The sequence below is a fragment of the Barbus barbus genome (assembly GCF_936440315.1).
Source record: "Barbus barbus genome assembly, chromosome: 38".
NCBI classification, from domain to species: Eukaryota; Metazoa; Chordata; class Actinopteri; order Cypriniformes; family Cyprinidae; genus Barbus; species Barbus barbus.
The window spans coordinates 16,195,279-16,210,513 of NC_136716.1; the positions used below are offsets into that span (position 1 = coordinate 16,195,279).

At 36.7% G+C, this 15,235-nt stretch overlaps 1 protein-coding gene across 8 annotated transcripts in view; it reads left to right on the forward strand.

The window, feature by feature from the left end:
• Positions 1-228: 228 nt before the first annotated feature.
• The window catches only part of LOC306857826 (zinc finger protein 438-like), a 64,861-nt gene continuing 49,854 nt past the window's right edge, over positions 229-15,235 (forward strand). For 4 of the 8 annotated variants that reach the window (XM_079398031.1, XM_079398022.1, XM_079398027.1 and 1 more), the window contains exon 1: positions 232-353. The gene's annotated coding sequence lies outside the window, so the exon portion shown is untranslated. Of the gene's footprint in view, positions 354-15,235 lie in introns of all 8 variants that reach the window. The other 4 variants (XM_079398024.1, XM_079398026.1, XM_079398029.1 and 1 more) reach the window with 2 other exon arrangements.

The window sequence follows — 15,235 nt, forward strand, 5'->3', positions numbered from 1 at the left end:
GTAAACCGGTGTTGCCTGAGCCGTACCATTTTTCTTAAAAGGGGTGGATGTGGAAATTTGTTATTTGATTATAAGCAAATATAGATGGTGTTTTGCTTAAATATTACGATTTACAACAAAAATATTTGATTTTGTATTAAAATGTCTGATTTCGGATTTTCTATATTGCGTTTACGATAAATACCCGTCACTTCCACTTTGTAACAGCCACCGTTTGGGATTTGTGGTCTCGCCCAAAAATGGCCGTGGAGAAACAGTTATGAAGATGTGTCGATCTACTCACCTATTTCATGTGGCGCATGCTCCAAATTAACCAAGCGTCCTCTGATCGAGCCGGAGGACATTTCTGGAAGGTGAGGCACAAGATGTTCCTTTATTTCTGTTATTTCGTGCAGAAAAGAGGAACCCAATGGGCTCTCCATGCAGTCGTGTTACGACTTTATTTTTCAGCCAATAGGAATACCAGAGCGATCACAGGCCAGGGCCTTCAAGGATGTGTTTATGCAGAATAAAACAACACTGAGCATCAAACTTCATAAAAACAGAGCTTTAGCGCAGAAACTGCAACGACACGTTCTTAAAACCATTGCAAAGTTCATATTCGCAATGTCGGGATTCATATCTCTGTGCATAGTAAACACAGTTCTCATGCAATAACGGTTTAAAAGTGACATTGTATAGTATAGTAATAGTAATAGCACCGATACATTCATATAGACAATCAGTGCATTTTCATAACTGTATGTCTTGTGATTGCAGAGACATTGTGTATCTCCTTAACTACACTGCGAGATGTTTTCTTCCTTTTATTAGCTATCTCATGACATGCAATTGTAAAAATGATTGTACTATCTTTGTTTTAAGTGTGTACGAGGAACTGAAATTTCCCTGAATGTCAGTTTCTGAGACGATAGTTCACATTCATGGTTGTCAACAGGTGCTATCAGTGTTGACATTTACCTGTATTGTTATACATTTCCCCTTTAAGCTAGTAATAATGGCATGGAATGAGTATAAATAGTAATAGTAAGGATTGGGAAATGTTAGATACAATGGCTTACTTTCCTATAAACTTGCTTGTGGAAATATAATGATAATAATTGCGTAATGATAATGTAACTCACCTTATTGTGATTGTTTGTATGTGTTACACCCACATTTTGTGTAGTTTTGAAGGTAGGTCATAATATTTGCTTTGCTTTGGATGTGTATATTACTTCCCTAATGCAAATTAGACTTTGTAATAATGTAATATTGTGTGTAAGTGTATGATCTTAGCTATCAGTTTGTAAATATCATAAGCCAACCTTTTAAATGAGGAGCTAAGTCCTCTTTACTCATATAATGGTGATTTACATTGCTTGCACTGAAATGAATTTGAAAGTCAGGCCTGTTTCAGAGTTTCACACTGTTTCAACAGTTACTGCAACAGCTTTCACACCAGCACTGTATCTGCAAGAAAGTGTTGTTTGTGTCTGTCACTGTATGTAACTTGCATTGACCCAGACAGATGCTTTTTCAAACAATATGTGAGCAGTTTGCTTTATTATGTTACTATATGTGAATTTGTAAGCTTATATTTCTATGGACTGTGTTAAAAAGTAATATTGTAGTTTTTTTTGTTTTTTTTCGAAGTATTTTCCACTAAGTTTAGTATGGTTCACAATTTAAAAATAGGTTCAGAGCTAAAACACAACTCACCCATACACGTCTGCTATGCAGTGCCATTGCTTGGGAATATTGTAATGTAACCTATTGTTGCTGAAATACGTGATGCTTTTTCATACAGTGTGAAATAGACCTAGCTCACCTAACAACAAATCAAAGTTGGACTATCATAAATAAATTTACCAATCTGTGGTTGTTTGTTTACATATACATGCATGACCAGTGACATTTCAAACTAGTAAATCAACCATGTTGGATTCCAAATGTTAGAGTAATATTTTCTCAGTTAAGCTACAAATCATTCTGGACATTAGATTGGAAATTTGTCCCAGGTATTCCAGTCGAACATCCTTATATTTATAATGGCAAGGTTTGCTGAATGAGTAGCAGTGTCAGGAAAATTTTCTCAAACAATTTGTTAAATTCATAAATGCATGCAAAGGGTACCAAAAATGTGTTATGGTACAGTTCACTATTTTGGTACCATTCACAACTTCTGACAATGGAAACGGACATAATTGCATACCGTACTGTACCGAACCGTACTGCTCAGTGGAAACGAGCCATAAGTTAGAGACAAGAATAGTAAAATGTAATTGTACAAAGGATGAATTTGTTACTACAGTATAGAAAGGCATGTTTTTGAAAGACATAATGCATTTGACGGCAGATAAATTTCAATCTGTTCATCACAAAAAATTGCTGTATGGCTTATTAAGATTTGGAATATAATGTTTTGGCTGTATGGACAACTTTGATGGTGTTTTGCATCCTTTTTAAAGCTTGATTCAAGATTTTTATTCGTCACATACACAATTATACAGAGTATAACCAGCAGTGAAATGTAAGTCAGGTCCGCTCCAAGGACAGTGCAATTGTGTAGACAAATATTAAGAAAAATAAAAGTAGAAAAAAAATAAAATAAAAGATAAAAATAAATATAAATGTGCAGGTCAGTATGTTGTTGACATAAATAGTAATATAACAGGAATGTGCAAAAGAATGTGCAAAAAAGTTGTTCAGGGTATTTAAATAGCAGCATATGAGGTAGAAAAAATTATGAATAGCTTATTGATATAGTGATATTAACATGGAGTCAAGTGATTTTATGACACAGAGTTAGAGTTTAGGAGCCTGATGGCCTGGGGGAAGAAGCTTGAAAGTAGGGGTGCAACGATTTTTTCAGAACCGATCCGATCCCGAAAGTTCTGAGTATCTGCCGATACCGATCCAATCCGATACCGGTGCAGTTTAAAAAAAAAAAATCAATGTAGAATTTCTATACTTCTCTGTGTTGACCTGATCATCACTCATTTTTGTGTTAAACACAATCTACTACATATAGATAACTTCATTTTAATGAAAAATAACAAATGAAAAAAATATAGAATCATAATCTATGACAAAAATACTTTTATAAACTAGGTTAGTGGATAATTCCGCAGCAAAAGATAGGAGGAGTTTACATGAACTTGAATTTAACGATTTAAATATTAATCTGTACTTCAGATTAAACTATGGAACAGCTTCAGAACACTTGAAATATAGTGCATGAAAGCTTTATGGTGCTTGTTTTTGTGCCTTTCGTGGGGCTCAAAAATAATACAGAATAGTATACGCACCATATCGGATTTGGATCGGTCTCGTCTGACCGATACCCGATCCGAAGAGAATGACTGTATCGGAGCCGATACCGATCCTGAGTATCGGATCGATGCATCCCTATTTGAAAGCCCCAGTCCTTATTCGTTTTCATTATATTGAAATGTCTGGCCAGTCTGGTTCCACGATAGAAAGAAAATCACAAAATTTGGACGTAAGTTTAATTTTTGGATGAATTGTTCCTTTTAGAGCTTTTGAGTTATACTTTAATAGCTGAAGCGTTAAAGATATGACCAGAAATTCATAATAACAGTGTAACATGACACAATATGCTACTGAAAAATATTGGCATAGTGCTTTCAAACGTTTAGAAAGGGTTAACCTTAATACAGGAGTTGAGAAAAGCCGTTTCTGCTCAAGTAAGGTTTTTTTCTCATCAAAATATTTGATTTTAAATTTAAAACTTCTTGAGAGAAATTTAGGGGATCGCTGAGAATCTTCTGATGGTTATGGTGTAGATGTTGGCAGTTGAAATTCATTTCTGTGGTGTCACTGAACACATTCTTTCAGGGATTTTGCAAAAGGTTATTAAATACACCGCTGTATGGATGTGTTGCACAGCAGGGAAGCGCACACACACGCTCTCCTTTTGGAAGATGCTGAGGTTTATTTTGGCAGTTGTCATGACGTTGTGTGGTTTCACATGTGGTGAGAGAGAGGGGGAGGGAGACCCTTTTCATAGCAGAGATGCTTATTTAACATTTCCGGTCAATCAGAACCATGTCAACATCACTGCATGCGCACACATACAACATTTATCCCATACACACAAACCCGGCCAGGAAACGCTAACTATCTTAAACTCTCCTTCAACTTCTTGGTCGGTGACTTTATAGTGATTACTCTCAGGAGAGCGTTCACCTATCTGCACGGTTCTCGTGTGTGGTCAGAAATAAGGCTTTCCACAATTAGGGATCAAAACTGCGGAAGAAACTGCTCTGTAATTACTGGGATTGTTCTGAGCAGATGCAGAACAAATGTCTTTGTTGTAACAGCTCAGAGCTTCACGGCAAGGTGTGACGTTTGGCCAAAGTAAACATGAACATGGAGCCGTGCATATTTTATGAGTAATTCATTTCTTTGTTCAAGGGGACCAGGTTTGCTCCGATCACAAGATTCAGAATTTCCACCATTATCTGATATATGCAGAATCCAAAGAGGTCATACAGCAATGTGTGGCGAAACCTCGTGGTTTCTTGTTTATTTTACAGGCTATGGAGTGCATTCAAGTGCAAAATACTTATTTTTTTTGTAGTTTTAGACACAAACCTGACTAGAGGTCGACCGATAGTGGATTTTGCCTTTGCCGATACCGATAGCTAGGTTGGACCACACTGGCCGATACCGATTAATTAACCAATAGTTTTTTAAAATGGATACTTAACAAAAACTAAAATAATGCTTTATTAAAAAAAAACAGTACTGAACCATACTAATAGTAGTAGTAGTAATAATAATAATTATTATTATTACTACTACTAGTTCGGCGCTCTGTGGTGCGGCAGGATTTTCTGTCGGCTGCATTTAAATCCACATCTGAAGTTTCCTGCTCTGTTCAGCGTGCAGTATCACGTGTCTAAACAAATAGCGAGGTGTCAATGATTTCCGCCTCTAGAGGCCACTCTCGCACTGTATAATGACAGCAGACCCTTCTCAGCCGCTCCAGCAACGGAGGCAACCCGGAAAACTATCGGCATGGATTTTTGCCGATAACCGATAGTTACAGCAATCAACCGATAGTTTCTACACCTGAGCAAGCCAAAAATACTCTTCATGCTTTTATGGATAGATAGCTAAAAGAAAAATGTAATCACTGCAATACACTACGGTTCAAAAGATTGGGGTCAGAAAGATTTCAATACTTTTAAGAATTTATTATGGTAAGAAATGTTTCTATTCATCAAATCCTAAGAAAATGTATTATGGTTTTCAGAAACATACTAAACACAACTGATTTAATATGGATAAGAAATGTTTCTTGAGCACCAGATCATCATATTATGATTTCTAAAAGATCATGTGACACTAAAATAGAAAACAGTTTACTGTGTTACTGTATTTCTTTTTTTATAAACTATGCAGCCTTGGTGAGCATAAGAAACTTCTTTTTTAAAACCCGACCACAAACCTTTGAACGGTAGTCTAGGAATTGTTTTTTTTGAAGCAAACTACTGACCAAATTTATGATTTATTTGTTTCCTCTTTTACTTTTTTTAAACTTCAATCATAATTTCCAAGTAAGAAATAAAGGCATGTTTGGGACCACATGATGATGAGTAATTAATGAAAGATTATTTTGGCTAAATTAAGCCCTTTTGCACCTGTGAAGACATTTGGAATTTAGTGCCAATGTCTGTATTTGTGCTTTGGTCCAAAAATTGTGATATTTGCATCATTTTGACATCACTTATGTTATACTTATGTTTTTTGTGTTAAAGAAAGGTATTTATACATAAGAACAGTATTTAAAAGCAAACATTTTTGAATCAATAATTTCTGTACTTACTCAAAGTATAGTGACTCATTTACATTGAATAGTTCTCTTTCTCATCATCTTCATCCTTATTATCAGTAAAGGGAAGCACCTCGCTAATCATGGCCAGTAGTTGAGATAGTTAAGAGTACATTGATTAAACTGAAGTGACAAGACCGCAGCTTATACTAGAATGTCTGTGCAGCAGAAACTCACCTTTGTATTCAAAAAAAGCCAACACCTTGAACTAGAAAAGTGCATAAAAGTGTGAATTATGAATGTGGTGGCATTGGACTGAGGGCAGAGTGGCTGTGGTAATGGACTAGTGAATGTTTCATTTGCTGCTGTATTGCATCTCACCGCAGCATGTAGGAAACTTTAAGAAATTCTTTTGTTGTCAGGGTGCTAATGAAATCATTAACTTTAAGGAGGTCTGGGGGCAGATCTCAGTCCATTTTCGCTGTCTGAATTTAGTTTGTTTGACGTGAAACACATCTGAGTCCGCTTGAGCCTTGAGTTTGTATGTATACTGCGCCTCTCTATCTGTTTCCACATCTGGCCATTTTAATTTTTCCCCAATTCTTCTTTGTAAAACTATTCTGGATTTGTCTGGTTGCATGGAGATCATGAGTGGACAGGCTTTTTCAAGCACGCTCATAAATTCTCAGTTGGCTTGAGATCTGGACTGTGGATTTGGCCACTCCAGGATATTAACATTGTTGTTTCTAAGCCATCCCTGTGTAGCACTGGCTTTATGCTTTGGGTCATTGTCTTGCTGGATAACAAATCTTCTTCCAAGTCGCAGGTGTTTTGCATACTCCGTCAGGTTTTTTTCTCCAGGATTTCTCTGTTTTGGTACATTTATTTCACCCATCCACCTCACGAGCCCTCCAGGGCCTGATGTAGAGACGCATCCCCACAGCATGATACTGCCATCACCATGCTTCACAGTGGGGATGGTGTCTTTCCAATTCACTTTCATTTGCATACTCCTGGTCAGACATATATATTGTAGTTTATTGCATTTCTCATAGCTACTGTCTTCAAGGAAGTAATGCCTATCTTGAAGCATATCTTGCAATGCATTTGTGGCTGGCAAATGTCATTTTGTGTGTGTGATATTATTATGGCAAATCCACAAAGGGACAAATACTTAAGTGAATGCCTATATTACAGTGAAATTTGTGTCTTCTCATTCTAGTTACCTTCTGTTGTCATAAACATCTGCTGCCAGTACTCATGGTGGTGCTCAAATTTAATGCACTGATGTTCAGACCCACAGGGGGGAGGAAGTAGAGTCAAACTCCAATTTGGATCAGTGAGACGAAACAAATTAGAAAGTGTCATTTTGATTCTAGGGCTCAACAATGCTGACATTGGTACCATGTGTATTGTTATTTTTGTTTTTAGATGTATGAGATAAAAATACCAATACATTAGTACTGTTAAAATGTTTGGGGTCAGTATTTTTATTTTTTTTGCAAAACAGTCTCATCTCTCTCACCAAGGATATTTTATGGTGTATTCACACCAGGAAAGGCTGCAAGTTCACTTGCTTTAGTTTGGACCAAATATAATGTTGATATTTTTTTGTTGTTGTTGGTTTGGTGTGATTCGCTTTCACACTGCCCTTTTTGCAAGTGAACCAGGAACTGTAAACAAAATCACACGTGTGCTTAAGGTCATCCATTTATTGGTTAATCCATTCAATCATACCAGAGTTCGTTTGGAAGCGGACCGAGACCACCTCTTCAGCTGGGTCTCGGTACGGTTGTTTGCTCTGCACCCGAGTGCAATTGCTGTATTCACACCTGCCCAGAAGATCCGCACCAAGGGGGGAAACGAACTTGAGTTCGATTCAATCGAACCAAACAAGAGAGGTGTGAATACACCCTTAATCAAAAATGCAGTAAAACAGTAATATGAAATATTATTTAAAAGAACTGTTCCTTGTTTGAATATATTTTAAAATGTAATTATTTTGCTGTATGGTGAACACTGACATTTAGGTATTAATGTTAAATAAAAAGCAGAATCTCCACAAATGTGCACTTTTCAGTCAGCCACAAGCCATCTGTCTGTCTTTCTCTCCTTCGCTCTCTTTCTCTCTTTCAAAAGTGAATGATTAGTTGCATATGGAACTTGATCAGATAAATCAATCCTTTTGTTGATTGCACACATCTGGGCCCACCTTCCCAGCTAGTGTATAAGTATCTTGCACAATAGTGATGCTTGCCAGAGATGATTGTACTTTAACATGCAGGTAAACAGCCAGAACTGTGTTGGGGGAAAGTCAAAATGTCTTTATACGGCTCATTTGAGAATCCTTGTTGCTCAACTCTTATAGGAAATTGGCTTGAGTTGCTCCAATACTAAATAAAAGACACAACTATTTGTTTTATATAACAATATTGTTCTGACATTTTGACCTCCTTCAAGTGAAAATCAGTCTTACCCGTTTGGGATGACAATCGGATGCCAGAAAGGAAGTGCTGTTTAGTTTATAGGTGCTTTCAGTGTTACTCAAGTGAATGAAAGGAAACAGTGTAACACCTTAATGACGGTTCCCACTGGTACTCTTTGTCCGTGTCAGGATCTGTTCTATATGATTCAAATCTCTAATTAATTTGATGTGGCATGCCCTTGTTTTTCAAACACTCCAAAATTCCTTGGACACAAACAACTCTGTTTCTCCCATTTCTCATGTTTGTACCATTCAACATGATGTTTTCTTTTGTAGTCATCGTCTGTCCCCGTCTCTCCATCTCACTCATTCCTTCCCCTGGTCCACCTGTGACTCACTTGTTCCTACTGTGGTTTTGTGGTGGACTGAGTACCGTCTCAAGCCTTCCTTAACTTCAGAAGACTTGAGCCCAAACCACACGTAAATCGTTACTGCCGCAAACCTATGCAGACTCATGCACATGTGACATGGGGTTACGAAACCTGAAGAGATCTAAAAGAGAGGAAATACCATAGTTTGATCCTACTTCTGTTCCCTCAGCCACCTATCAGTGCACTGTAAGGAAGAGCTGTTTCTGTGATCACTCAAAGATATGTAACGTCATTTAATGGTTGTGAAATGCTGTTCTTCTCCCCAATGATGGATCTCTTTAACTCGTGGTCCAACTTCTCCACATTAAATTGATTGAAAGTTTCCGTTGTGGGGGAGATTTTTGCCATTACCTATAGGGCACGGGTGAGGCCTGAAGAGATGGTGTATGATGCAACAAGATGCTTTTTCAAAATGACGCTTATCATTACATAAACGCATGTTAAATACTCAGAAGAACCCAGTAGGGTTATGTGTGTGCATGTATGACAGAGAGAAAGACAATATGGGCTTATGGGCTATAGAGTTTCATTGTGAATGAAGAGCATGTGATGAATATGTGCATCTGAATCCATCATATGAGGCCCATACACAATAAATATGTATACAATAGTCTACAGAAAGGTTTGTTTATTCCACATCCCTAATGCATTTGTTTTGTAAATATAACATGTTTTATAATGCATTTAGCTACCAGTAAAAGTGTTGTAATCTCAGCTTAGTTTGACACATTATTACATAGAATTCTGCTGATTTTGTTGCCAAGATAAAAGCAGAAAATGTATTTATTTATTATTTTTGAAATATTATATATACTTATTAGCTTATATATTGTTTCTATTTAAATGTAATTACATTTTAATTATTTATATTTATGTAATTATTTTATTTTGTAATTGTTATTTATTTATTTATTTAGCTAATTTGGTTGATTGATTGATTAGAATTAATTCATCATCAGCCCTATCCAACAATGCGAAGGGCATAATCAATTTCTTTGGCTGGGAATTATTTGTCTTGATAGTTTATAGACACTTTCCTTTACTCAACCCATGCAACTACACACACTTAAAAAATTGGTGAAGTAACAAACTGTCCCATTGGTCCAGAAATGTTTTAAATGATCAAAACATAGAGACTTTCATGCCAAAGACAATTTAGGTGTAAGGTTATGTTGTGACTGTTCCAGGAGAATAAATGCAAGCATATACAGCTCTAATAAGACCGTTGTACTGTGCTCGATGGCCTGATTGTCCCTCAAGATGAGGTTTCCGAGCCTGAGGGAGTAGTCTGTTACAGACCAAACGATATGGAAGCAGATTTTGTTTATTTTTGTTCTGTTTGCAGATAGACCCGTCTCTTGCTCTCCAGTGAAATAAGGTTTACAGTGCTGAATTCAGCATGTCTGAGGAATTGTTGCAGTATGCGGTACCTGAAGTGCTGACTAGAACTACTTTGTAATCGGAGTGATTTGCCAAGCTGGTGGTCTAGCACATTAGCCCATTCAGTAATGATTAAGAGCACTTGTTTAATTGCATTTCGTTTGTACTTTGGCCTTGTCGTTTGGCCTTTTTCTTATATTTTAGGCCTAAATATTTTACTATTCAAGTTATACTAAGAGCATTTAAATTAAGCTAAAACACTTTTATGTAGATGTATTGAAGACAGTGAACCAATTTTAAGGTCATAATATCCATTTCTAATGGTGCATGTGATATAAAACAAAGTAATGCAGTTAAAACCAGACTTGACTACAACTGGATCTTGTTTATAAGGGTTTAGGCAGCATGTGAACGGATCTAAAATTGATCATCCATGAGACCTAAAGGCATTCTGTGCAAAACTCGGATGAATGAATGTACAATTCCTCCAGCATTAAACACATTTTTCCCTATTTATTATGAAGTTCAGTCTGCACAGGCTGTTTCGAGGCAACATGACTGTTGTAATGAGGACATTTATGTCGCTCTGCATCAGGCGCATGCATGAATAACCGGCAGGCTACCTTTTCTGTCTGAATGCTCTCTGCCAGCTACATTATTAAAATGCATTTGTGTGGGTCTTATTTAACTTTTTGTTACCGCCTGTTCTCTTTTTCGATGTTCACCTGGAAGTGACAATCTCAGAGTGATTGTTCATCATGTCATTGCACTATTGGAAACGCTGTATGGTTGTAAGCTGTTAAGCTGTTTTCAGTAAAGCTCAGCTTGCTCGCCAGTTGTGTGTAAAGTCATTCATTCCAGACCTGGCGCAGTCAACTGGGGACTTGGACCTAGTCGTCATCCCTCAAAAACACAGAACAAACGAACAACGAGTCTCAAACTGGAACGCAGTGAATCTCCAGCTGGTAGAAATTAAAGGTAAAGTGCTCCTAAAAATGAAAATTCTGTCATACTCGCCGTCATGTCGCCCAAACCCGCAAGACCTTCATTCATCTTCAAAACACAAATTGAGATTTTTGAGGAAATCCGAGTGCTTTCTGACCTTGCATAGACAGAAATGCAACTGACACGTTCAAGGCCCAGAAAGGATAGATTTTGCACGCAAAGTAAGCAAAAATAATTACTTTGTTCAACAATTTCTTCTCTTCCGTGTCAGTCTTCGATGCGCTTTTATGAGAGTACCATGCATGCATACCACATTAATGACAGATTTTTCATTTTTGGGAGAACTACCCCTTTAATACTGTTATTCAGCAGGGATGCATTAAAATAATCAAAAGTTACAGTAAATTATATTTCAAGTGAATTTCTATTTCAAATACAAACTATTATTTTTAGCTTTCTATAATGTATCATGATTTCCACAAAAATATTAAGCAGCACAACTGTTTTCGAAAACGATAATAATAAGACATTTTTCTCAAGCACCATTTTAACATGATTTCTGAAGGATCATGTGACACTAGACTGGAGAAATAGCTGCTGACAATTCAGCATGGCCATCACAGGAATAAATTACATTTTAAAATATATAAAAATTAGTGCTGTCAAATGATTAATTGCGATTAATCGCATCCAAAATAAACGTTTTTTGTTTACATAATATATGTATGTGTACTGTGTATAATTATGTATATATAAACACACGCACATTTTAAATATTTATTTGTAATATAAATATAGACATGCAAATACATGTAAATATTTTCAAAATATATACTGTATGTGTGTGTATTTATATATACAAAATAAATACACACAGAACACACATATATTATGCAAACAAAAACTTTTATTTTGGATGTGATTAATCGTGATTAATAGTTTGACAGGATTAATTAAGTACATGTTTTTCTTACCACATGATGACATTTTCAGAGATGGACAAGCAGTTCTTAGAACAGGTCACATGTCTGACACAAGCTGTGTTTGTCCAATCAATGTTATTGACCTCATAAATATGCAAATAATACAATTAACCTAGGGTTTACAAATGTACAGTGTTACATCCCAGAACCTGACTACACAGGTTTGTAATTTGGTTTAGAAAGGTTAACCCAAAAGTGCAAACATTGTTGTGACTGGATGGTACTTGTTCTGATCTGACTGAAGATTGTACTTGGGTTTCAAAGTTTGGGAACCGTTGAGCTAGTGCATTTTCAACAAGTTCTCTCCAGTCTTTCTCTGTTAAACACAAGAAATAAACACGTGTATCTGACTCAGGCAGACGCTGACGTGTGGTGGTCTGTAGGGTTAATGCTGGCCGGCTGTTTTGCAGTATTCTCAGGGTTTTAGGGGAGAGATGCTGTGGTTCGGCGTGTACCTGTCACTACTAAATGATTGCTCATTTCCTGCCGCGGGAGGAGGGGTGGGGAGAGCAGTAATAGCACACAGCTGCCCGAGCTGGACGCTACCTTTCCTCTCCTCCGCTGTCTTGTTCTCTTGCTATTTATCTTTGTATCTTCCTCTCCTCCTCTTTCCCAGTCTGTTTGTATTGTTTATATATAAGACTGTCTCTGGAATGGCAGAGGTGGATACACACCCATGGTGCCTCAGCGTGCATGTTCTCCACCTAGCTTCAGTTGCGTGTCTCTGTGGGTTTGTGTTTGTGCGTACACACATGCACGTGTCAAAGTGTGTGTATGTTAGGGGGAGGGTTGGTTTAAGGAGGGGTCAGTAACAAATTCCATCCTGGTTCCAGACTAGGTCACATGACCCAGAATGGAAGTTTAGCAATGACCAGCTGTAGTCCATGTTACACAGTACACAGCAAGAGAAACTAAAGCACAATCAGTTAATTGTAGACAGGACAAGATATGAGTATCTGAGCAAATAATAAATTAGTCTCAGTTCCACATTTGGACTAGAGCTGCATTTATTCCATCAGTTCTGTCTAGAGATGTTAGATATCTGTCATTGTTTTCATATTGTGTTTTTAGGACAGATATGATACAGATTATTATTATTTTTTTATATATATATTTAAGTGTTCTGATGACCAATATGCAGAGCAGATTTTTCTTTTTTACATTTGACATTGATAAAAAAAGCATTATACTGCAACAATCAGACATATTATGCATGATTAATATTATTTCATTTAATATTCAAACACAAAAAATGTGAATTCCCTGCGATTTATTATTTTTGTATAAATACATGAATAATACTTCTTCACAGCAATAAAAATTAATTGTACCTCTACAGTTTAATTATGTATTGATTTAATTATTTTTTTGTTCCCTATTTTTTAATTATTCCTTTTATATGTATATATATAGTGCCCTCCAAAAGTATTAGAAGAGTAAAGACAAAATTGCTCTGTTGGCTGTGGAGTCAAGACATTTGCAAATATGATTAAAAGATGAATATGAGACAAAACTACAGAATGTCACATTTTATTATTAGCGTTTCAACACATACATGTTTTACCAAATAAAAAGAACAGCACTTTTAGAGTTCATCCCACTCATTGGTGTGAGCATAAGTATTGGGACAGTTGAACATAAGGCATATATAAAAGATTAAAAGCTATTATTTAGTTGACATCACCAGACACTTGGTCTCATCCTTTGAAATGCTTTTCCCAGCCTTTAATGCAGCCAATTCCAGTTGTTGCTTGTTTTGGGGAGTTTCTGCCTTTACTCTCCTCTCCAGCTGGTGAAATTCATGTTAAATCAGATTTAAATCTGGAGATTGACTTGGGCAATCTAAGACTTTCCATTTCTTTGCCCTTATAAATTCCTTGACTGAACTGGCAGGGTGTTTTAGGTCATTGTCCTGATGCAATATGAAGCACTTCCCAATGAATCTGGTGGCATTTTCTTGAATATTTGTAGGCAAGATGGTTTTGTACCCTTCCAAACTCATTCTGCTACTGTCATCATACATTAAGTCATCAGTAAAGTTGAGAGGGCCTGTTCCAGAGGCAGCCATGCATGCCCATGCCATGACACCACCTCCACCATGCTTTACAGATGAGGCTGTATGCTTGGGATCATTGCAGTTCCCTTTTTTTCTCCACATTTTTGCTTTCCCATCACTTAGATAAAAGTTCATCTCTGTCTCATCGGTCCATAAACACAGTTCCAAAACTCTTCTCGCTCACCTTTGTGCTTTTTTGCAAACTCTAATCTTGACTTTCTATTTTTGGTGCTGGTCAGAGGTTTGCATCTCGCTGTGTAGCATCTGTAATTCTGTGTCAAAGTCTCCTGAGGACAGTAAATTGTCAGAGCATCCCCCCAGCTTTCGGGAAGTTGTTGGTGATTTTACAGACACGTCTTTTAGGATTCATTTTCACAGCTTTTAGGATTTGTCTGTCATCAACTACTGTTGTTTTCTCAGCCGATCAGGTTGCTGGTGGTTTCCAAACTCTTGATTTCTCCATGCCCTTTGTTTTTGCTATAGCTCTAACTGACTTCCTCTTTTCTTTTAGCATCCAAATTGCTTGCTTTTCTCTCAAAGTCAGCTCCCTCATCTTCATCCTGGTTTGTGTGTGTCATCATCGAATGGAAGATTCAGAATGCAGAAGTAATGGATATAACTGATACGACACATTCCCTGTTTTTAATATCTGAAGAATTAACACAACAGGACACAGCTGATCACTTAGAAAGACCTGTGAGGAAACTGTCCCAATACTTATGCTCACATCAGATAGAGGGAAACTCTAAAAGTGCTGAACTTCTTAGCTGGTAAAACATCTGTGTTGAATCCCCAATACTAAAATCTGACATTCTATAGTTTTTTGACTGTTGATGTTTTGGGTTTATGTCATCTTGTTTATGAATATATGCCTGTTTGATAGTTGCATTATAGCTGTATAATATACAATTATCTTAATTATCTTTGCAGATTTATTGTTGTTTAGCTTCTAACAGAAAAATTGGTTGGCTGAAAAAAATAAGATTTTTTTTTTTTTTTTCATTTTTGCTTTGGGGTCAGTGAAAATGTCGCTAGTCAAGGAAAAATTATTGGCCTGACCGGGTCAGTAGAATACATTGTTGTTATGCTCATAAGAACACTGGCTAAAAAAGATAGTATCCGCAGCTTGACTCATATCATTGGAAAAGGATAAAACATAAATCTTCTGAATATCTCCCTCTTTTTTTGGACAGAGAAAAGAGTGCATGTCAGAGTTTCCATGGGCCATTGAAA